We start from the raw sequence: 23,306 nt of genomic DNA, 5'->3' as shown, positions 1-23,306 counted from the left end.
GTTGTCCCAGTAATTAAATAATGTTTAAATTGGGAGGAAAAGAATTATGGAATCATTGTAATTTAGTTTGGTAAAAGCCTTCAAAATCATCAGGTCTAACCATCAGCTTGACCTACTGAGTCATTACAAAATTGTGTCCATCTCCAATTATGTCCATTAGTTCCCTGTCTATGCAATACCTGCAGAAATAGCGACTCTGTCACTTCCCTAGGCAGACCGTTCCAATGTTTTGACCCCTCTCTCCGTGGAGCAATTATTTCTAATATTCATTCTAAACCTCCCCCGGTGCAACTTGAGACAATTTCCTTCCATCCTAACGTCCTTGCATCCTAAAATGTCATTCTAGGATCTGGAATTGCCTCCTGTAAGTTTGTTCTTTGGATTTAGCTATAGCACTGCTGATAGGTGAGAGCATGTGAGTGCACGTACATGCAATGTGTTCCCTAGCTCACTTGCTTTGTACTGTGGAGAGCCAGCAGGCAGCTCTAGGACCACCTATCTGCCCATACTTTGGTTGCGTGGTAGATTCAGATAAATGTCTTCATTTAACATGAACAGCTCCCCATATGCTTGCCCAATATGTATAACACAAGCCTGGCCACAAGAGCAGTGGAGCTAAACTTCTGGAGATTCGTATTTTTTTTTCCTCCGCAGTCTTTGCTGGGTGCTTTTGATTTTGCTCTAATTCTCCTATCAAATGACCTGACTGCCTTTTCTGCTTGGGTTGCAAGTTTTCAGTTCCTTTCTTAAAAGCTGAGTAGTTTTATTTAGAAATTTCTTATAGGGTAACAGTTTGACAGACCTTCTGGTTTCCTTTGGCAGGCTGCTGTCTGGGATACCAGCAGGCACATACTGTAGGGCCTCAGATCTACATCTATTGTAGGTTAATTTAAGAGCCTAAATGAGGAGCTTGATTGAAGACTCCCCTACTTCTTTGGGTATTTTTATAGTAAATTGATAAAAAATATTGCCTTTGGGCTGACTGATCTGTGTCACTAGAGCTGTTTTTTTTTTTTTTTTTCATGATTGCATAGGATGACTAGTCTTCTATCTGAGTGACTTAGTTAAGTGTATAGCATTCCTCTGGAGACTCTCAGAGTAAAATACGGAGACATGGTTAGTGTGGGCTGTTTACCAGAGCAGGCAGTAAATTGGAAACTCAGCTGAATCGCTGATGGTGTTTAAGCTAGGAAACTTGTTAGGACTAGGAAAAGGATTTTTCTGTGAGGAAATGCAGAATTCTGATGGTTATTTGAAAGGTATGACTATTTTCTGTAGGTGAGCAGCTAGAAATGAGATGGTATCACACAAGGAAAAGTGTTCTATCGAGCCTTCCAGCCATAAAACATAAGCTATTTGCTAGCAACAATAACTAAGGAAAGGAATAATGTTTAGGTTTATTATTGATTTTTTTTTTCAAAACAGAAGAATCCTTCAAATTTGATCAGCTGTGTCTGCCAGCAACTCCTTGACTGAGGGACTGAAGCCTGGCTGCACTGCTCCTGCTCTGTGTCTGATGTTGTGGCCATGGCAGGGAGATGTGTAATCACATGTGGCATTTTTTAAAATCTGGCTCTGAATGGATTTGAAATGTTGCCAATATCATTGAGAAATGATATCTTTCTGTTTCAAAGAGAATGAGTACCAGAATGCCAGCAGACGCCTTCCTTTTAATTCTTCCATGACTGGTGGAAGCTGTTTTAAATGCCTGGAGTGTAGTCAGACATAAAAGTGTGCTGCTTATAAAATGCTTTTTGACCTGAATAGGATTCTGTTTATGATCAACAAAATATTTGTATATGGAGCTGCCTGAGACAATTCAGGTAGCCATAATCTTGCTTCTGCTGGTCTCTGCTGTACATCCCCCAGCTCCTGGTGCTTCCCCTGGGAGTGGTGCTGGAATGGTGGTACCATTGCCTTGGTCGTTTTGTCTTTTCAGTGAATAGCTCTTCAGCTGGAGAAGAACAGGTGCAAGCAGGCTTTTTGTACCTCACATAGAAGGAGGGACTGATGTCTGAGAAGGTTTTTGGTCTGCTTCCCTGCTCAGTCCCACCATCATAGCACCATAGGTATGGCCTATTCTGATCTGGAAGCTCTAAATCATGGAAAATACTTCCTGTTACTCCTCTTATGTGACTCTCAAAGCAGTACCTGTCAGTCTTAAGAAATTACAGCTCTAGTTTTGTGCTGGGTTTCTTTTTCTTTTTTCTTTTCTTCTTTTTCCTAATGAATACGTTATTAAGCAAAAAATTCTGTGGTGATTTTCATGAAATCATCCTTAGATCATTTTTAATCCAGGAAGTGGTTTCAGTTGAAGAAAAGCGTGTTGGGACTGGAGTGCCCATCATGGAGGTGAGGTGTGCAAGTGCATCCTTCTCATTACAGTTTGTAGACTCCTGAATATAATGCTGGTGTGTGACATAGGAGACCTCTGTTCAAACAGCTTCTGTGCTTGGCTGAGCATGAGAATGTGAACTTTTCTGTGACCACTATGATCACTCCAACCGCTGATGAAATGCTATTTGGTGAATTTAGTTCTCCAGCTTTTATTAAACAGCAACAAAAAAATCTCCTACCCTCATCCCTCTAAACACAAACAAAAAATAAAAATGATGATTAGTTCAGTTTTGGGGCTGATGTGACATGTCTGCTTCTTCATCTGGTGAGCCATGACACTGATTATTCGCACACTGTGTTAGAATGGCAAACATTTCATGGGAGGTTTTATGTTAACTTCTGGCCTCTTAAAAACTGTGGACAAGAAGGGGAGTCTACCTGATTTCTCTCCCTGGCAGAAGCTATGAATAACTTATTTAAGTGATTCACAGTCAGAAGCCAAAGGAGAGATATGCGGCTCTCTTTCAGAGCCTGCATCTGCACTGCCTGCCTGCCTGTTGGGAGCTGTTGGTACAGGTTGATTAAGGTTCGCATGAGGAGGAGACTTATATATTTGTGTTAGTGAAGAGTGGAGAACAGCCCTGTATGATGCTGGCAATTTGGAGATATGAATGGCTGCATGGAACAGTAGCTGTGCACTCATCAAGTTGCCCATCAAGTAGAAAAGTAGGACGAAACAGTTGCAGAGGTCAGAGGAGAGCTGAGATTTTGTCCTTTGTGAATATTTATGATTGTTGCCAAAAACTACCCCTGTAACCCCCTGATAGCTTTACATATCTGGATAAGAAGTTGCTAATAGTTTAATGTGACTGCAGATCCTTTTCTCTTTTTAGAGAGTTGATGTACTGTCTCAAAGCTACAAACAAAATCCCAGCAAATGAATATATTGGTTTAATGTGTGTATTGGATGAAACAACTCTTTCAAGTTCTCCTTGGGCTCTGAATGTAGCAATATTCAAGAACTAAGTTTGGTCAGCTGCTAAATCCCGTTGGGTATGCAGTCTTTCTTGCTGAATCCCGTTATGTGACCTACGTCCTGTCACAGGCACAGAGCAGGCAGCACCTCTGCCTTGTTTTTATAGACCTTTTGTGTGCAGCTTCTGAGGCTAACTTGAAAAGTGTTTGTTAATACAGTCAGCTGATTCCCATGCCTCCTTACCTCAATCCACTTCCAGCAGCTCTGCAGCTAGCAGGAAACTTAAGCTGTGTGTATAGCCTTCCTGTCAAGGGGCCACTGAGGGGGGATGCCAAAGACATTTTCTCCGCTTTCCATGTGAACGTGGGGTCTCTTGCTGAAATTCCACAGCAGTCTCCTGTGTTACTGTCCGTGAAATCGCTGCATTACGGGTCTGACAGACTTATGTCTGCAACTCTGAGAAGCTGCATTGTGTACTGGGTCCTGTAACAGGAAAAACACTCAAAAAATAGGCTCACTGGTGTTTGATGGGAACATACCAAAGACTGCTTTTGTAACATTTTGATGCTTAATTTTGCTATTCTAGATGCAATGTTTATCAAACACATGCAAATTTCCTGGCATATATTGAGTTGAATGTACCTAATAGTTGTTGGTGGGTTTTTTTTTAGTGGTAAGTCTTGCTGAGTATTCCATGGCACATAGTATGCATCTGCAGTTCTCATTAACAGTTTTCAGCTAACCAGTTATTTTTGTTGTGTTTATCTGCTTGTTATTTGGAGACTATGGTAGGAGTAAGTGACTTTGGAAAAGGGTTAAAAAAAAAATAAATAAGATAATCTAGAGTAATGTTAGAAAGGATTAGAAACATAAGATACATAAATCTCTGTGCCTCAAGGGGATAATTGATGGAGCTTAAAAAGGAATTTCCCTGATGGGTAAATTAGTCTATAATTGCCCCCATAGGGACAGCCTCCCTTAATGTCTGGTGCTGGTATCTGTCAATGTTATGCTTGATGGACCTTCAGACTAATTCAGGATGGCAGTTCACATATCCTAGTAAATACAATATTGTACTTTAACTACTCCATGTTTTTTTGGTGATTTTTTAAAAATTTTATTTTATTATTTTTTTAACAAGTGGAGTTAACTTCCATGTATGTGGCCAGCATACATTTGGCAATTTGGTATTCAGCTAGAACTGTGAACTGCTACCATTAATTGCAGGCTAGACATTGTTTTGGGCAGCTAGACTGAGTGCTTTCTTGCCCAGATTCACTGATGATGTAAAAACTGGCAGTTAGACTCATCCTCGAGAAAGCATGTTAAAATGTGCTCACAGACCATGCCTCGCCTAGCCATCAGCTGAAGCATTACAGTGCATGGTGCCAAGTGCGCACTCCCACCGCTATACTGAGCGAGTACCAAGCAAATACAATGCTGTCTTGGAAGATGGAGCCATAGCCAGGTTATGTAAGAAGTTTAAAGCTAAATGCAGTGAAACAAGATGAGGAGAAGGCATCTGGGCAGAGGCAAGGGGCTTGACTGAAGTGCAAAGTGGTGTGATACCACTTGTGACCAAATCCAGATATGCCTGTAAGAATGGTGGCTTCTGTGTCCTCTTTGTATTGTTAGGATTTGTAGTTTCTTTTTTAATTTTTACATGAGTTTGCTTTTGCAGCCACTTAGTAAAAGCTTGTCATGTGGGAACTTTCTTGATGAATGATTATCTCTTTCCCAATTAGCTATTAATCAACTGATTTGTGCATCAGGTTTTAAGATAAAAAAAAATACTGTAACAATCACTGATAGTTTGCAAGTGCACTTTCTCACACATGGATGCATAGAAGTGTGAAATAAGCATGTCTGATTTTGCCACAGGCATGAGATACAAAAGCAATGTTTGATGAAAGATTTGCAAGGGTTCACGAATGTTATTTAAATGATGAGTTGATTTGGTCAGCCAACCGTCTGCTCAGGCAATCAGCAAGTCAGGTATTGCTGAATGCTGGTTGTATCTAGCTCTGTTCACACACTCATGACAAGTGTGTGGAGGAGAATTTCTGCTTGCAATGTATGCTTGGGAGTTCAAGGGGAGAAAAATTCAGGCTTGTTAGTTTTGTGTTCATTATGTAGTTCATCAAGACTCTGAGCCTCAATGTAGCTTGCAGGAATGTGGGCTGTCTTCTGTATTCTTGGTCAGAACTCCAATTTTTGAAGAGATGTCTTTACTTCTACGAACCTGTGAACCCTGCTACCCAGCTGCTTTTGAAATGTTTTGTAGCATGATATTTATTCTGAATCCTATGCTATGCAGTGAAGCCATCAGGAGATCTAGTTTTCACTGCTGGTGTGAGAACACCTGTTAGTTACTCACTAGGAACATAATGTGGAAAGATCAGTGTAAATTAATAATCCACACCACCAGGATTTTGGCAGCTATTTACCAATGTACATTTTCCTACTGATTTTTTAAGAATTACCTTAATTTCCTTATAACAAGCTTCCCTGTTTTTTTGTCTTTCTTTTTAAGTGGATCAATGATAATATGGTATTAAGGAGTCTTTGATAATACATAGATTGCTGTGGAAGTAATGCCTCCTAATCATTTGCATGGATACTATAACAGATAGAACACTATTTAGAAACACTATCTTTCAACAGTCACCACTATTATCTATGCATTTTCACCTGCAATGACTAAGAATCTGCATGCTGTGCTCATAAAATTCTGCGCCACAGAGGTGAACACTCTCACCACCACTGAAATGCACGGCCCACTGTCTCATTGTGCTGACAACTGTTGTTGGGTCTCTGTAAACATTCAGCAAGTGTTAATGAATGGCAGAGGGTTCAATTTTTTTTTCTCTAGGGAGGAATTCGAGCACACCTGTGTTTTGTACACACTTCAATGTCAGACACAATTTTGTCACTGCCCCTCTGCTGCTATCTGTCACACGGCAACAAAATATGATGGGCTATCAGCAAGAAGGTTCAACCTCTATTGCCATGCCACAAACATCTACCTCTGATGGGCCAGTGTGATAAAATGGAAGGTTATGTTCAGAGCAACCGTGGTACAAAGATATGGTGAATGTTTGTAGAAATGTGCTGTAACTCCTCAGCAGCTTCTATCTTGAACTAAACTCTGGGCTCACAATTACTTGTTCAGTGCATCTCATTTCCTTTTAATTCTGTGCCCCCACGTGCTTGGATGACCCTATCCCCCCCGATAGCAACTCTGTCAATGACTTAATCAGAAATACTGACAGTCTACCCTGTGTTAAATATAATCCTGTCAGGCTCACTTTCTAGTATTCAGGGTTTACCACATCAGTGGACTATTTTTTCAATAGGAAAATTGCATTCTATTCTTATTTCTACTTTCATGTCCAAATCCAATGGTAGTTTTTAAGATGAAAAACTGTTTCTTTTCATACCATTCAGTATCCTTTATTTGCTGTATCTCTCAGCCCCACACCTATGAAAGGCCAGAGTCACCCACCTGAGTACAGGAGGTTCCTCAGCTTGTATCTCGCCAAGCGCTGGGTGGGGGCATGCACAGCCCTGCCTACAGGATGGTACCCCATGCATCACCATCTCTTAAAAGCCAGCCCCACGGAGCACGCAGCTCCTGCCAACGCCTGAGCTACGGGCTGTGCCACAATACCACATCTTTGGGAGTACGGGGAGCAACCTCGACCCACACGGCGGGGAGGTTGCCTTAGACACAAGCAGCACCTCAACCTGCACCCTCTATCGGGCCAGGGAGGGGTCGGTCCCACCAGCTGGCTAAAGCAGCCACTACCCTAAACCTGCTTACAGGAGGCTGGGCTGCTCTGGCGACGTGGAGCTCCACGTTGCCTGTGCGCTTTATATAGGTGTCCCTGACGCCCCCCAGCCAGTAGGAGCACGGAACGCCACCTTCGCTTCCCTCCTCTTTTGCTTCCTGCCTCTTTTGCTTCCCGTTGCTCCGTTCCCGCCCTTTTTGCTGGGGTGCGGCGGGGCCGGGGTCACCTCGGCATCACGCACCCCTCTCTGGCGTTGCCGCCCCGTCCCCTCAGGACGGAGCCGCCTCACAGGCGGTCTGACCTTACAAACCAAACGCCCGGCACAGCTGCGTGTGGGGGACCTGTTCTGCTAGGGGAGAAAGCCCCGAGCCAAAGCATGTCCATCCACCTGTCAGCAAACAGAAAGAAAATGAATACTGTTGCTTTAGAGGAGTTACTTTTGGAAAGATTTATGTGGAGCCTAATCTGTACCCTGGATAAAAAGATACTTTTTCACCTTACCTTAGAGGTCTGTCTTCAGTCAGAGGTTGGTAAATTTTCAACAAACAAGTTTTTACAGAAAACTTTGATTCTACTTCTATTCCTATTTTGTTTTGTCATCAAAGAAAAGCAGAACAACACTTCTGAAAAGAAGTCTGAAAGGATAGAAGCACAGAACAAATCAGAAAAAGAAATGTCATTCAGGAAATATTTTGGGTGTTTTCTACCACACTTAGCAAAAAACCTCAAATGGGCATGTTTGGAAACGTCCCCTCTTCAATTCCTCACAAAGCATTTCTTTTCATGGATAGGAAATGTCTTTCCTTTATTTCTTCTAATATTTATGGATCCCATCCCTTGCTGTTTGTGATAAGCTTCCAGGAAAGAGCTGAGTTTTGATGCAGTTTCTCAGAACAGCTGAATGTTAGTGTGTGCTACTATTACATAAAGAATCTAGTCATCCAGAATGGTTTTACTTCACTGCTTTGTGCAAATATTTAGCTCAGTGAGGGCTTTCCCCCCCACAGATAATGCTGTGTCATAGACATTCATGTCAGTTTACAGAACAAGCGTACAGAACAACCCTTGCAGGCTTGTACCTGGGGTTATGTGAGCTGCCATGGAAGAACGATCATGGCTGTAACTTGTTTCTGTCTATAGCTGACTACTGGCTGTGGTTGTGAGGCTGATTTTTAGTTATTAGGGAAGAACCCAAGCTGGTATTAATCAGCATAGTTTCTTTAGTCTTGGTAGTGCTTTGTACACTGAAAATTAGATGTTATGTCAGATTGCCTTTGACTAAACAAGAAATTTTTTACACTTCCTGTTTCTTACTATTTTTTATATGTTTCTCTGAGAGCTTTCAAAATAATTTACAAGTGTAGGAACATTTTCTGAGGATGCAACGTGGAAATTACCAGGCACTTTAAGAAGATAAATACTTTTTTTTTCCCCATCAGACGAATGGAAACCTTGGACTATTTTCTATAGAAAACTAACCTGCCAGTGAAATTAAGTGTGTGCTTAAGCACTCTGCTGAAGGGAGAGCATATTGTGTGAGATCATCACAGTAACTACAGCTTCTGTTAGATGCCCCTCAGCAAGGAGATGGGGGAAAAAATGAATTTCCTCTGAGTTTGTGCAGTTGTATCTGTTAAATGAACATCACTTGATGCTAATGGATCATACAAACATAAATTCTAAACACTGGATATTAGGTAGATTTTCCAAGGTGGACAATTGATGAAACAGATGCAGGCATCATTACTTACAGTGAAGTAATCTGAATAAACCTAAAGCTGATGTGCATTAAATCTTTATCCTAGAGCATATTCCTTTAAAGGAATAAAGTAAATTAGTCAATATTGTCTTGTAGGGATGAGAAATTCATTAAACATCTGTTCCTAATAGTAGGCCTGGACAAAATAATGCTGACCAATCCCCTTTCCTCTGTATCACTTGGGTTTCATGCCCTTAAAAGTCATCTATCCATTAGGTATAAAAAGTTACCACGCCGGACTGAGCAAATGGTAACTGATGTCTTACGTATGTTGCTGCACTCCTTAAAGTAGCAAATTTTGCTTTAAAAATTATTCTCAATTAGTCCTGTTTTGGATGGAAAGCTTTCTTTCCAACGGGAAAGTTCATAAAACAGGAAAGGCCAAGATAAGTTTATGTAAAAGCATGGCTTTTCTCACAGTTTTAGCACATGAAGGTTTGTTTCATGTGAAGCAATCTTTTGCAACAGAAATGCATACAATGAAATGGCAGTTTGAGGTGAATGAGTAAATCCTAAAATTATGGCTGTAATGATAGCTGATTATTTGTTTTGATTACTATCCAATTGTCTACAGCCATACCAGTAGTGATGCAGGAGAAATCCCTTCATCCACCACATCAGCACAGCTGACAGACCATCTGGGCTATTCAGATGTGATGAAATGGATTGAGGTGCACAAGGACTTAAATGTTGCCTAAGAACCCACATTTCCAGATAAATCTTGAAGTGCCACTAGTGTTTTTATAGATTAGTAGGAGGTGTCTGAGCTTTAGCTCCTAGTTCAACTCCCATCCGGTGTAGGTGCTATATTCCACAGTAGAGCAGTGACTTAAAGCAACCTGAAGCAGGTGGGCAGACAAGTCTTTTCTCCTTAAAAAGAGGTTTCAATTGGCAGTTTACTGATGACTGAAGTTGATGGACTGTAGCAGCACATCTTGATTCAAAGTCCTCTGTTTAACATCGGAAACATATCTTGGTCTACATTCACTTAGAAGGAATTCAGTTTGAGTTATTTAAGTTCAGTTTTCATACTGTGGAGATGTTAGGCCTGCCTCAGATCTGCTTCTGCACATGAGAAAGCACCAGCAGTACCTTCTGCAACATAACAAAGAGTGCAGCAATCAATCCAGCACTCAAAAACTAGTGTTTTTTTCCCTAAACATAGGAATACCTCAATTTTGAGGGCATCAGTTTTTAAAGGGAAATAATTATTGGGACAGACAAACAAATGAGTTAACGTGATTGCCAAATCCACACTAACTAAAATTTTGATGTCCAAATTTCAACTTCTTATGTATTGTTTGATTGCCAGTGAGTTCTGGAAGTAACACCTTTTAAAAGCTATTTAACTAAAGGTGCAAAAGCAATTTAAAAGCAACCCATTTGTGAAAACATCCAGAAGTGACAACACAGGCTGCATTCTAGTGTTTCTGCTGGCATATTTGAAAGGTTTTACTTGATGGAAAAAGACTGTATTGTAAGAGAAATTTACCCACCTATGTTTGGGTCAAGAGTTGGTTCTGAGGTGAATAGTGGGTGGTTTGTCAATAAGTGTTGGTGCCACTCTGAAATGAAGTACTAAGCAGCTACAATACAGCTTTTTTTTCTTCACTGTCTCTGGTGATACCAGAAATAGAAGTGTTAGTTTTCCTGCAAGGAAAACTTGTTTCTCACATTTTCCAGCCATGTGTGTTAGAGGTGAATAATTTGAAAGCAGATTTTGGAGTACTATGTTTACAACTCTGAGGAGAACAGACATTAAAATGCTGTTAGGAACTTGAACCTTACAACTCACTCCTGCCATCTTTATACAGCTAAACTGTTTGAAACAAAGTGCATATTTGCATGGTCACCTGGGAGGAGATACAGGTTTGATACTGATCATGTCACAAGCCTAGAAGCATGTTAGTGTAACAGAGTGGCTAATTACCAAATCTTGGAAATTGTCTTAGTGTTCAGTGCTAGGCCAACATACCTGAATATGACTTGCCAATTTACAGCCCAGGAAAAGCTGTTGCTGCTTCTCCCCCTCAAAACTCCTCTAACGTCCTGTCTGCAACTACCACAAGCTCTGAATTTGCCCCTACAAGACCTGCAGGGAGAGTCTTTAGATGTGTTTGAGGGTCATGCTTCAGTTTAGAGGCTTTAAAAACTTCAATGCACTTTGAGAGCTGGCTAGTGGCTTCCCGTACAGACTATGAGAATGGAGCAGTTCCTTGTGCTTTTGCATACTTAAGTTTTAGTGTTGTCTGGCACTTAGATGGTATTATTAAAGCAGTTAAAGGGAGGAAGTGTAACTGCTGGTCTTATAGGTGGCAAAAGTTATAGTGCTGTAATTTCAGTGTTTATATTCTATGAGCTATGTAAAATGGAGATGCTGTTGGAGTTGCCTATATTTTATTGTACTGAATAAGGGGTTCTAAGTTATGTTTTTGTTCCAGGCTTTTTAGAAGCAGTAATAGAAGATTCTCTCTATTACCTGCTGTACCTCTTTCATAGCTTTAATATCTGGTATTTTATTAATACATCCATCCACCAACATCCCATTACAAAAGAAGGAAGAGGTTTACCAGATGTCTGAGGAAATTATAGTTGAGAGAACTGAGATGGTCAGCTGTAGTATTTCTGTAGTGCTGCTCTGATGTGTCAAGTCTGTACCGTTTCTCTGAAATGCAGCTGCTTATTTTTATGAAGAATGTTCTAAATAGTTTTTAATGCTTGATTGCGTTTAAATATGTGAATGTGTGACCATGAATTGGAAATCTTATACCCGCATAACACTGAGACCTTTCTTCCTATGAATTAACTTCAGAATCTACCTGGATAGTTTCACAAATGATATTCAGAGAACTTTCTGATTTAGAATGTTAAATTAAGCTAGGAATTTGAGAGTGATCTGTGCAGTTGTAAAGCTTCTCTTCATTCATGCTTGTTTTTACTACTTCTATCACTCGTGCAAGAATTCGGTTCTATCTAGTGAAGCACACTGAGCATGCTGAAAGTTGACCTTTGCTGAGTAAGGGGGATTCTCCGAACTGTAGCCGGAGTTTTGTATTTGTGAATCTATTCTTTACAGTACTGGTTTTCCTAAGATAGAACTAAAAATCTTGCACATCTCTGAAGGTAATATCCAGTCTTTCATCATTTATAACACAACTATTTTGAGTATGACTTTCTGCAGGTTGACCATTTGGTAGGTAATATGAATTTGTAGGATAACTTCTGGCCATGTTGGGCTCGTCTTAAATACTAGCACCACAGTAATTGCGTGATGGACACTGCTAACCAGCCAGTAGAAAGAAGCTCTGAAACGGGGTGGTCTTTTCTCCATATGCTTTAAGCACCTTGTGATGACTGTGCAAGTAGCGTAGCGGAAGTGCTAACTCATGGCTTGAAGCAGCGATTGAGCACCTAGTGGGAAGGCAGGGCCAACCCAGGGGAGCTCAGGTATATGCAGTGTATGAGAATGACCTGAAGGGATGGAGCCAGGATTCACCCCTCCCAGACCTTATTTAAGGGTTGGCAGTGGAAGCAAGGGAGTCTTGCTGGTGATCCTGCCTACCTGTGTACTTCCAAGGGTAAGGAGGCTTCTTCCTTTGTTTCTGTGTCCATAACTGCTGCAGTGAGCATGTCCTCAATTGCTGAAGCCTAGGACTTTGCTATTCCACTATCACTGCTGTGTTTTCCATCTCATTATAATGTTACAAGTAGTAACACCTGTCAATAGAAGTTTAAAGTCTGAACTAGAACACATAGCAAAGAAAACACGAGTTCCATCTAAGACCATAGTCACTTACTGTGTGCCAGAGGAGGCTTATTACTGGCAATGTGCTGTTCAAGTGCTTTCTGCTCTACGAAGTTACTGTTTTCAGGAATATGTAAGGTTTGATTTGCAACTCCTGAGGCCCCGTCAGAAGTACATGCATCTTTTCATTCTAAATATTTAGTTACTAATAATAACTTGCATGCAGTTTTCCAGTTCATCTTATTTATCAACAATAATTACGTGTTAAAAAACAAAACAAATGTCCAGAGCAAAAAAAACAAAAAAAAAACAAAAAAAAACAAAAAACCGAAAAACAAACCACCATTGAAAAATTCCACTCAATTAGGGTTCTTCCAAGGACATCAAAACATCCTGGAAGAATGAATCCTGAAGGGTGAAATCACAATGTGTAGATCATAATGGATACGAATCCGATTCTATTTCCCTTCTTACACGAAGTATGTATTTATGAAGTGTGAAACAAACGTCTAAATTATACATGTGGATTTCTATCTTCATGGAATAAGGTTAATTGTAACCATTCCTCCTCAAATTCAGGTGCTTCTGTTAATTCAAACTGTAGTTTTCTTCTCTGTATTTCGAAATGATCTTTAAATACTTGGGTATGTGCTGGGAATTATTTTCTGAAATAAGGAGCAAGAGGAGATCTCTAGACCTGGTGATCTGGGAACCTGTTGGGCAAGACAATGTAAAGAGCTAAGCTTTCTAAAGGTAACAGTCTCAGCTTGTTTGTTTGTTTGTTTTAAGTAATGCTTGGTGTGAGACTAAAGATGATTCATGACCTACTGTAAAGACCTGAAAATAGCCTGTGGCTGACAGTTTTCAAGTTAGGCCAAAATTGGAGTTCAGGAGATAAGAAAAAAATCTATATTTTTAATACTTTCCTATGTAGGCAGATTGGGAAACAAACAGAAAACTTTTCTATTGTTGTATGTGTAGCAAAGCAATACTTACTGGTATACTTCAGTAAAGAAGCTTCCTCTTCTTTGTCAAAGATTATAAGAAAGGGCTAAAGATGTTTAAACGTCTGTATAATTTGTGATCTCAGGAGTCATTTCACCAGGTTATTATAGATTGATGGTTAATTCTGTTCCCTCCATGAGATATCTTTCTAGATATTTGGAGCTGTCTTCGCAATATTAGTTCTTGTTTGGTCTAGAATCCTTGTTAACAATGAACAATTGTAACATACTTGGAATTTTTGTGTCTACTGTTTATGGGTTTCATTCTTCTGTTGTGTCTCCAAATGCATCTGTGTCTGGCTCTGCTATAATGCAGTATTTACAGTACAGCTGCATTTGATTCAACTGCAATTCTCATTTTTTTTTTTGCTTCTTTTTCACAAATAAGGTGACGTTGGTAGATCATGTTGTGCTTTCAATTAATTTGTTACTCTGTTCAAGCAAGTTAAGTCTATTTCCTGTTTGAAGGAGGGCTTCTGGTATTTTTTTCCTTAGCTCTGGTGTTATTACAGTTGTATAAGTTGCTATAATTGATGCTTATCAGGTGCTGTAATGCTCTGTGATTGCAGTTATCTCAGTATTAACAAAATCTAAAAGAACAGTGATATTTCTCAACTATAGAGGCAGATTTTTAGAAGTGTTTGAAGGATCTCACAGAATGAGTACAGAACAATGTGACTGCAAGTTAAGCATCTTCACACCTGCTAAACTTGTACCCTTGAAAAATTGTCTTATTTTAAGGAGTAATGGCTTCTGTGCTCATCTATTCATTATTTGCTTCTGTAACTCCTAACAATCTCCTGGTCAGAGTTCAGCAGGCTAATCTGCATGTAGTATAAAAAAACAAAAGTCAACCTAGATAAACTCTGACTGTGGGAGTTGGGAAAATGTTACCTTTATCATTCATATTTTTGCACCTCTCATATCTCGTGACCATTTGAGTAGCTCTGTGTTATGTATGTCTGTATTAGGTGAAAATAATGCCTCCTATTTATTTCCATGGCAGCTATAACCTATACACAAAGCAAAGCACAATAACACTACTTGATAGAGCAAATACTCAGTTATAAAATGCTGTTTTTCATCATAGTTTCATCATTGCTAATGAGCAAGAACCTGCATGCCAGACTTGTAAAAAATCTGCACTAGCGGAGGTGACCAACTGTTGCTGTTGCCACCGCTGAGTTGCACCACCCCCTGCCTCACTGTGCTCACATCCACTGTTGGGTCTCCATAATCATTGGGTAAGTGATGATGAATATCAATGGATGCAATTTTTTCCACATAGAGGAATTCAGTGGCGCACCTTTGCTTCATATACACTTCCATGTCAGATGTCATTTTGCCAGACTGCCCCTCTGCTGCCATTTGTCACGTGGCAACAGAATGTTATAAGGTATTTGTGGGAAGCTTCAACTTCTATTGCCATACCACCAACATTTGCCTCTGATGTCATGGGCCAATATAATAGAATAGGAGGCATTATTTTTGGAGCAGCCCTTGTAGATCAAGTCCCCAGCTGTAAGAAGTGCCTGTTGGTGTTTTCCCTTTATGATAACTAAAAGTCAAGGTCCTTAGTATGTGAAAGGCCCAGGAGATGGATCTGCAGAAGTGGATAGGAGCTTGTTGCTTAAGCTTAGAATGTTGTTGCTTAAGCTTAGAATATGTTTTTCTGGAAGATTTCTTACATCTCTTTTTTAAATAGAAATGATCAGCGTGGGTGTCTAAATAGAAGAATGGGATCTTTATATTAAAAAAAAAAAAAGAGGACATTTTGGACTTGAACATCATTCAAATTATTGACATCTGCTTAGGGAGGAAAAATGGATTGTTAATGTAAAAATTAATTGATATCTCTGGCAATAATTGGACCTTAATTAGCATAGAAAGTAGCCATGGGAGTATTAGCCTCACCAGATGCTTGCTCGCTTAAGCTAGAATTCTTAAATCATTCTTGGAAATCAAGGAGGTGGGTGGTGAGGGGGAAATCTGTCACTTTAACTCACCCTTGGATATACTTAACAGGTTTTACTGTTGTGAGTTACTTCTAAAAGACCAAATGATATGCTCAGGTATTTCCTCAACAACTATTTTAGTTTCCTGTCCGGAGTCTGGCATTTCACAGTAGTATTACTGCAAGCATTTAATTGGTCTCTCTTGCATATCTGGCAGTTTTCCTCATCAGCTCAAACTTCCTGTTTGCATTACCTCCCACTCTCAGTAACAGGAGATGTATACCTGCATATACATGTGGGTTTCCTTAGGTTTGGTATTTTATTTTTTGAACTCTATTCTTACACATTAAATGTGTGAAACTACGGAGCCGGTCAGGCCCTTTTTACTACTTGATGCTAGTTGATCTCCTGCTCTTTGGCTATGTGTTTGCAGCAAAATGATTTGGTAAAGTCATCAAGTATTTTGGCTTTGTCTTATATTCAGCTATGGAAGTAATCTCTTGCTGGGAGCATTACTTAGGTCTGCATAGGATCCTGGATCCGTCAGTACCAGTATATGCTCATGAGAAACCTTGTTAGTGCTGGCGTTGTTCTTCACAGTCCCAGAGTTAAATCCTGCAGCATTGGCCATTGCTCCTGCAACTTTGAACGTGACTTTCTCTGTAAATGTTTCGTAGATCTGTTCTTATTAAATAGATCTTCCCAGCCTGTGAGTTTGTCACTTCCTCAGGGAGCTTGTTTTGCTTATGAATCCGTTACTGAGCTAAGGAACATTAAATGCTACTGTCAAAAACTGATTGATTGCAGCTTTTCATGAACTTGGATTCAGGCCTCCCAGTAGGTAATAGATTTGTATTTGGTGCCGAGTTTTCCATACTACTCTGTTTCTGGCTCCTTGATGATAATTTCTTGTTTTCTTTACTCCTAATTCTGGGTAGTGCTACAGATGTTAACTCCTCATTAGTTTCTCCCCTCTGTTCCTCACCTCTGGATCCTTCAAAGCTACTTCTATGTACTCTGCATCCCTAGAGGGTTAGTTCTTTCACTTTAGCCTCAGTATTTTGCTAAATTATACAATAGAAAAGAACTATGCTGCCAAGTGAAATGCAATTGGCTCCACACGTGGCCCAAAAAACGTGGGGATTGAGATCCTCAGTGTCTGCCTTCCTGTAAAGCAACAGCAGCAGTCATCAGGGATTCTGCAGCTCCAAGTTTCTCTGAGGATGGTGTATAAGGTTTGTCTCTCAAAGATTTTCCAAAGTTTTTAACTTTTTGTACAGTTTTCTCTTAACCAATAAATGCCTATGTGGTAAAAAAGGAAGATAAGTCCCACTGACATCTCTTGGGGCTGTTTATAGAGGAACAACTTTCTCTTCATTGGAGAAAATGTTCCTTCAGAATAGCAGGATCAGCTTGAGCTTGGTCTTTCTTATGTGTGAAATCTGTTTCTTGGCTACCTGAATGTCCAGTTCTATAGCATGGCTTCCAAAGGTCATGTCTTGCTGACTGTATGAGCAAGCTGGATGCCATGTGGGTGCTTCTTTTAAAGAAATCTACTGTAAAGACTTCACAAGGGAAATTAGATTCTCCACCCTAATTTCCAAAGGCTGCTTCTTTTATTAGAAGGCTCACAAGAGGCTCCCTTCACCAGACTTAATTTACCATTTTTATTTGGACATTTGAAGAAACAAAGAAGGGCCAGAAAGTTGTAAATTTAAGAATATGGAAGATTTTCTTTAGTGAGAGTGGAAGTGGTTGCTGGCAAAGTACATCTGAAAGCAGTATTTTGTTTCTACTCCTTTTACTTGGCAAAGATATGTGATATTCACTATTAGGGTAAAATTATGTGAAGCAGCTGCACTGACAGATAAGATTAATTATCCTTTGCATTGCTGACATTAACCCTACTTGTCATCAGGGCTGTGGGAAGAGGAGTACCTCCTCATCAGGTCACTTTGTGAATACATTTACTACCAATATGCTATTTTAAATTATCATAAAATGTAATGAGTCAAAATGGCGACAGTCATCTGTAGTTTCCTATCAACATGTCTGGATTAACATCTCTCAGATTTGAAAATGAAGGGGGAAAATACTAGTAGCAATCACCTAGACTGTAGAGTTTCTGCAAGGCTTGTATGCTTTGTAAGGTGTGTACCTTTGTAAGCAACATACCACAGTGAATCTGAGATAGTGTCATTAAAAAGATCTGAGTCTGAAAGCTCTTGTTGGCTCTATGCACCAGTTCTGCTTTCTGTAGATACAGCTTGAATGTGAACAGAAATAAATAGTGATGTACCATAGGGAGGCCATCCTTCTAAAATGTCTGGCAGGCAAGTTTGGTGTGAAAAAGCAATTCTAGCTTTGTTTTTGTTGCCACTTCTCTGTTCCAATAGACAGGGTAATGAGCTAAATACTTATCCCTCGTGTTGGAATACGCTACCAGAAGGCAGGACCTGGGCTGAGCTGACAAGCAGCTGGCCAATGTGTCGTGCTCAGGTGAGAGCAGTTTGTCTGTCACCTCTCTGACTGTGCTGTCTGGATCCACTCCTCTTAGATTAAACGTGTGGCTCTGTGGAGTTCTGCTTGCAAAAGGTGTCATGGTGGCAGCTTGGGAGTGCCAAGGTCCCTGATGGCATGACTACTGCCGAGGAACGTTGATGTAATTCTTCGTGTGCTATGAGGATAATTGCCAGGGCACATCTATAGACACAAGGAGACTGGAAGACTCAGGATGGTTCCCTAACCTTTATGAGATTTTCAATGAAAGGACACGGTGTCCTTACACTTACAGAGACTGAAATTCTGAATAACTACATTGATAGTAACTTCCCTAATGGCTTCCTGGTAGGAAATGAGAAAACAGCAGTCTGGGATTAGAACACAACTCTATTAATAAATAATAATAATAATAGCTTATCTCTTGTCCTACGAAGGTCACATTTCACGTGAGATTGGGACTTTTTCACTGATAAACATCTATGCTGGATATGAGACAATGAGCAAAATTGCACATTTAAAAAATATCTCTGTGAAGAGAAAAAAAATGCAGATGTTTGTGAAGAGATCTTTGTAACTTAGCGGGCAGCGGTGGCTCATCCCTTAGTTTGAAACACTAAACTCATCAAAATTATGAAAGCCACGAAGAAGTATAAAGTGTTAACTTGATTAAGTTTGGAATGGAGCTGCCCACCTGTTCTTCTATATATAAGTGGCTCTGCAACATGACCTGCTCAGTCGTCAGAGGGGGGTAAACCAGTGGAAGCTTGTGCTGGGCTCTGTCCATAAGTGGGGGCAATGCAAGGAAGGCAGAAGCCTGTAAGAATGTTTTGGCACTACTTCCTGGCTCCCACTGTGACTTTAGATACCTATCACTTTATGTAATACTTTTTTCAAATGTGTATATTCAGCTCTAATGGCTCGTTGATCCTAGCTAAGCTCTTTGGCTTGGCTCTGCTGTCAAGTTTTCTTGTTTGACCAGGTCTAGTATGTTATGTGCCTCGAAGCTATAGACACTTCCTTAATACATGAAAATAAATTCAAAAGCTCTATTGTGATCACTTGTTGAAACAGCTCTGACTTATCACACTAAGGTTTCCTGATGCTGACAAGCTAAACAACTTTCACTTGGTGCAAAACCCTGCCAAGCAAGCCTGCTTCCAGATCTTATCCACAGTGTGAAGGAGGTGTCTTACAGAAGCTCATTTAAGCAACTTCACACCATCCTTCTCAATAGAATTGAGCTGCATAATCCACATGGATCTCTTGACTTAAACATTGAATCTCAATGCATCGCTGCCTAGTGGGTGACAGTCGCTATCCAAGTACTACTAATTAGCTTTTTATTTAAATGAGTCAAGAACTACATTTTGAGAGCTTGGCATGCTTGCCATTGCGACTCAGAGAAAAGCTCTGAAGTGCTCTTGTTAATTCTGCACATTCTTCTACTGTCTATCTTACTGTCCTGCAGGTATCTTCCTTTACTACTGGTTTTCTAAAAGACAAACTTATTATTTATTCTACCTAACATATTCAATCTCATAAGAGGCCCTGGATATCAAATATTAAATATCTGTTTTGGTGAAATAATGTTGTATTTCAGTTGGTGCTGTAATTCTGCCCCCCCCAGCTGTTCCCTACGTTGGTTGATCTTAAACCCTTTAGGGCACTCTGCTTAGCAGCTTCCTTTTAGAAAGCTATTTTTTTTTCCAAAGCACAGATTTGAAGAAGCAGCCCATGTACTGACAGTAACATAGAGCCGGTGTGGCTTTTGTAGTTTAATGGAGTGTTGGCATTAAAATTCTGTTTCCGCTCTAATCTTATACATTTTATATACATCATTTGCTACCGGATTAAAAATTGTAATTCTAATGACTACTCTGGTAATTTTGAAATAGCTGTATATATTGCATAAATAACAAACCTTTCAGCTGCAAAATGAATTACATCTTCCGAAGTTGCATGATTTCTTTGTAAGATTTATTAAACTCTCAAAGGACACTTTAGTTTTCCCTTCCTTTCCTGTCCTTTCCCTGCTGTTGTATCTGTAATTCAGCACTCTTAGAAAGCACAGGGGAGCAGCAGCCCTCTGCAAGCAGGCAGGCTGACAACAAGTAGCGCTGGCTCAGGGTCTGACCCATGTGCCTTTGCTGCAATTACACCTTAGCTCCACCTCTGCAACATCCTGTCTCTTCTGAGCAAGGATTAAAGGCATAAAAATAAATTGTGCAAGACTCTTTTTTTTATGGTGATCTTATGCTTTGGGGAATTCCATTAGAGATTAGCTTTTTGGACCATAAAGCTGCTTTGAAATCTCTTCTAAACTGGATGTGAATTCTAGTTTCCTGAGATAAATAAGTGCAACATTGGAAGCCTGTTCCGTACACTTGCCAAAATCAGGTCCATAAGGGCAGCCAGGATCTATTATTGGTTTACACTGGTGAAGATCTTCTGATGTTAAAGGTTGAAACTGTGTAACTGACAGTGGAATTTGGCTCCTGGCCTCTACGCTTTCAGCTATGCCTTATAAATACACAGTTCAAACAGAACTCTTGTGGACTAGATATAAAAAGAGGATACTAGGGGGGAAGTGATGAAGAAAAGATACTTTTCATGAAAGTCTGTATATATATTCATGTAGGCTTATGAGAGTGTGAATGCTCTAATTGCATATTTTTCCCTTGTATTTAAATGAACTTATATTTACAGGTTTTAATATAAATATAAAAGTTTATTTTGTTATCACTTCCTTCCAGAAGATGATTATTTTTGGAAATGTTTAGCATGTGTGCACAAAATACCAGTCTTAATATTTGCTCTAACATGAAGAATGAGTGTCAGCTTTGCCAGTTTGTGCAGTGCGTAATGCCCATCTGGTAGCAGTTAGAACAGAGATGCCATTATAGCACTCTGTTAGGAGAAGTAGCTGCTGCCTTGTTTTTCTTTTTTTTTTTTTTTTTTCCTTACTGGTTTTTATTCTTACATCCTCCTTCCCTCTTTTTAAAACTCTTTTTGATATGGCATGGTTAAGTGCTGTGGTGGTCATATTTTCAGTTGAATTATTCTGTCCTCCACCAGGAAGTTTCAGTGATCTCTTTGTATTCTATAGGTAACTATAGGTAAAGGTGGGAGCTAGGAATTTAAAAATTCTAAGTTGTAGTACTGGTTTCTTCTAAAAATAATAATAATAAAAATATAGAGAGAGATATGTAATATATATGTATATAAGATATACATATAATATAATAAGGTGATAAGATATATAGAGATATATAATAATATATATATAAATATTTTTTTAGAAGAAACCAGTCCTATAACTTAATAGAATTTTTAAATATATATATATATAAAATAATAAAATTTGATTGTTAAAGGACAACTTCTGTGCATACTGTTTTTAACCAATAGTACGGCATCACTCCAAAGAGTATAGGGAACAGTGGGAATGGCCACTCTTGTTTAATCAATTCTAGAACAACAAATTCAATTTTCACTCGCGCTGTTGCAGTATAGCTTCACTGAAGCAGAGTGAATTACTCAAGGTTTGAATGCTGACAGTCTATTTATTGTTGTCCTTCTTTGCACTCATTTGCTGGTCATGTCTTCACAAGGCTTGGTGACTTTAGGCAATGTGTTCTATCCCCATGAGAAGAGTGAGGTATTCTAAACCTTCAGGTGAAAGAAAAAAGGCAGATAAAGCCAGCCTGCTTACCTGTGTTTTAAGCATTGCTTGTCAGAGCACTGAAGCTTCATTCTTAGGGAGGGAGTGATATATAATATATAGTAGCATCTGGAGTGGGTGCATGGCCCACTGTGGAGTAAGTGCTGCATTGTACATGTGTTTACTTAAAATCTATGGGACCTTCCACAGGAAAACTGGAAAGAACTTCTCCCAGCTTCCCTGTCTAGTATGAAAGCATAGCCTGTCTCTAGTAATTGGTTTTGCCTTGAATTTTGACTGGCTGGTATTTGCAAACTAATTGCTTTAGTGAAGATTTCTGCTTTTCTAGTTCCTTGTGCTTGTCTAAAATTTATCTTTTAGTCAGAAATGTGTTTTCTCACAGTTTTTGTTAATGTGTTTCTGGATTTGCTGGTTCTTAACTTGGTTTCTTGACAAATTTGCTGCAGAGGTTGGTTTACCCTCCTGTGGGAATAGAGAATTTGGGATTATTGGATCTTTCCTTTCTGGCTCTGAAAGCTGGAAGGAAAGTTAAAACAGAAGGGCACTTCTTGAGGAAACAGCTGTACTGGTAGCCCCTTGGGGTTTCCTCTGAAAACATGGATTCGCAGTCTTGGAGATGGATGAACGTTTTGTCATCTGAGCCCATCTAGCAAATGTGTTAGAATTATGCTCAAAGCCGGAAAAAAATAAAAATAAAAATAAAGAATGAATAGTCCTGGCAGTAGTGTGGAGGAAAGAAAAAAGGCCTACTCAGTTCTCCAAAGCTGGCTTTAACTTTTTCCAGTGGCTGCAATAAGACTTAAAATTTTGTCTCCTTTCTTGGTGTGTTACAGGAGATGTGCAAGAACGTTTTTTCATTGAGACTGTATGTGTATTTTATACTCTATAATCTTGTGGTCTTGAGTAAAATGTTCAAATTTCAGTGACTGAAGGCAACTACTAGGCATGGACTGGCTGCATGAGAAATCAAACTGTTGTGAAGAAAGGTATTGTCTGTCTTCTCCATGTATTACCCCTCTCCTCATCCATGAAGATAATAACACTTAACCAGTCTGTAACATTACGTAGCATACTCAGACATTTTCTTTTCCTCTTGCTTTTCATCGGCATTAACTTCAGCTAATGATTTGTGAAACTATAAAATAAATGAGCTACAATGATATGAGGATGAAATCCTTTTGAACAGTGTGGCAAGTAATGTGATTCTGGTTTATGCTATGGAGCAGGGTGACAAAATGGCCCTAAGTGGTGTGAGAAATCCTATCCTGGAGAAAGTCAATATTGCTGCTGCTCCCAACTCTTCCTGACGAGGTGTGGGGCAGTGGCTGGCAGAGGAAGTGGGGGGAACGTGCAGGCAGGTGCTGGGCTCTGGTCTGTCCAGGGCTGAGTCACCCAACAGGGAGTGGGGCTGCTGCTTGTTTGAGGGCTGGTGCTATCGATAGTGCTCTCCTGCTTCTCTAGCTAGAAAAATAAGGCATTAAGACAGCCTTGTTCAGCAAGGATTACTTGAAAAGCTTTACCATCACCTCAAATTACATAGAAAACTTGGCACTCT

General features: G+C 39.8%; 1 protein-coding gene across 3 annotated transcripts in view; it reads left to right on the top strand.

The window, feature by feature from the left end:
- LOC107051846 (insulin receptor substrate 1) overlaps window positions 1–23,306 on the top strand; it is a 292,419-nt gene that overhangs the window by 157,971 nt on the left and 111,142 nt on the right. The window lies entirely within an intron of this gene.

Source organism: Gallus gallus, chromosome 9 (assembly GCF_016699485.2).
Source record: "Gallus gallus isolate bGalGal1 chromosome 9, bGalGal1.mat.broiler.GRCg7b, whole genome shotgun sequence".
Lineage (NCBI taxonomy): Eukaryota > Metazoa > Chordata > Aves > Galliformes > Phasianidae > Gallus > Gallus gallus.
Note: the sequence above shows the minus strand (reverse complement) of the source record. Positions and strands in the feature narration are given on the sequence as shown.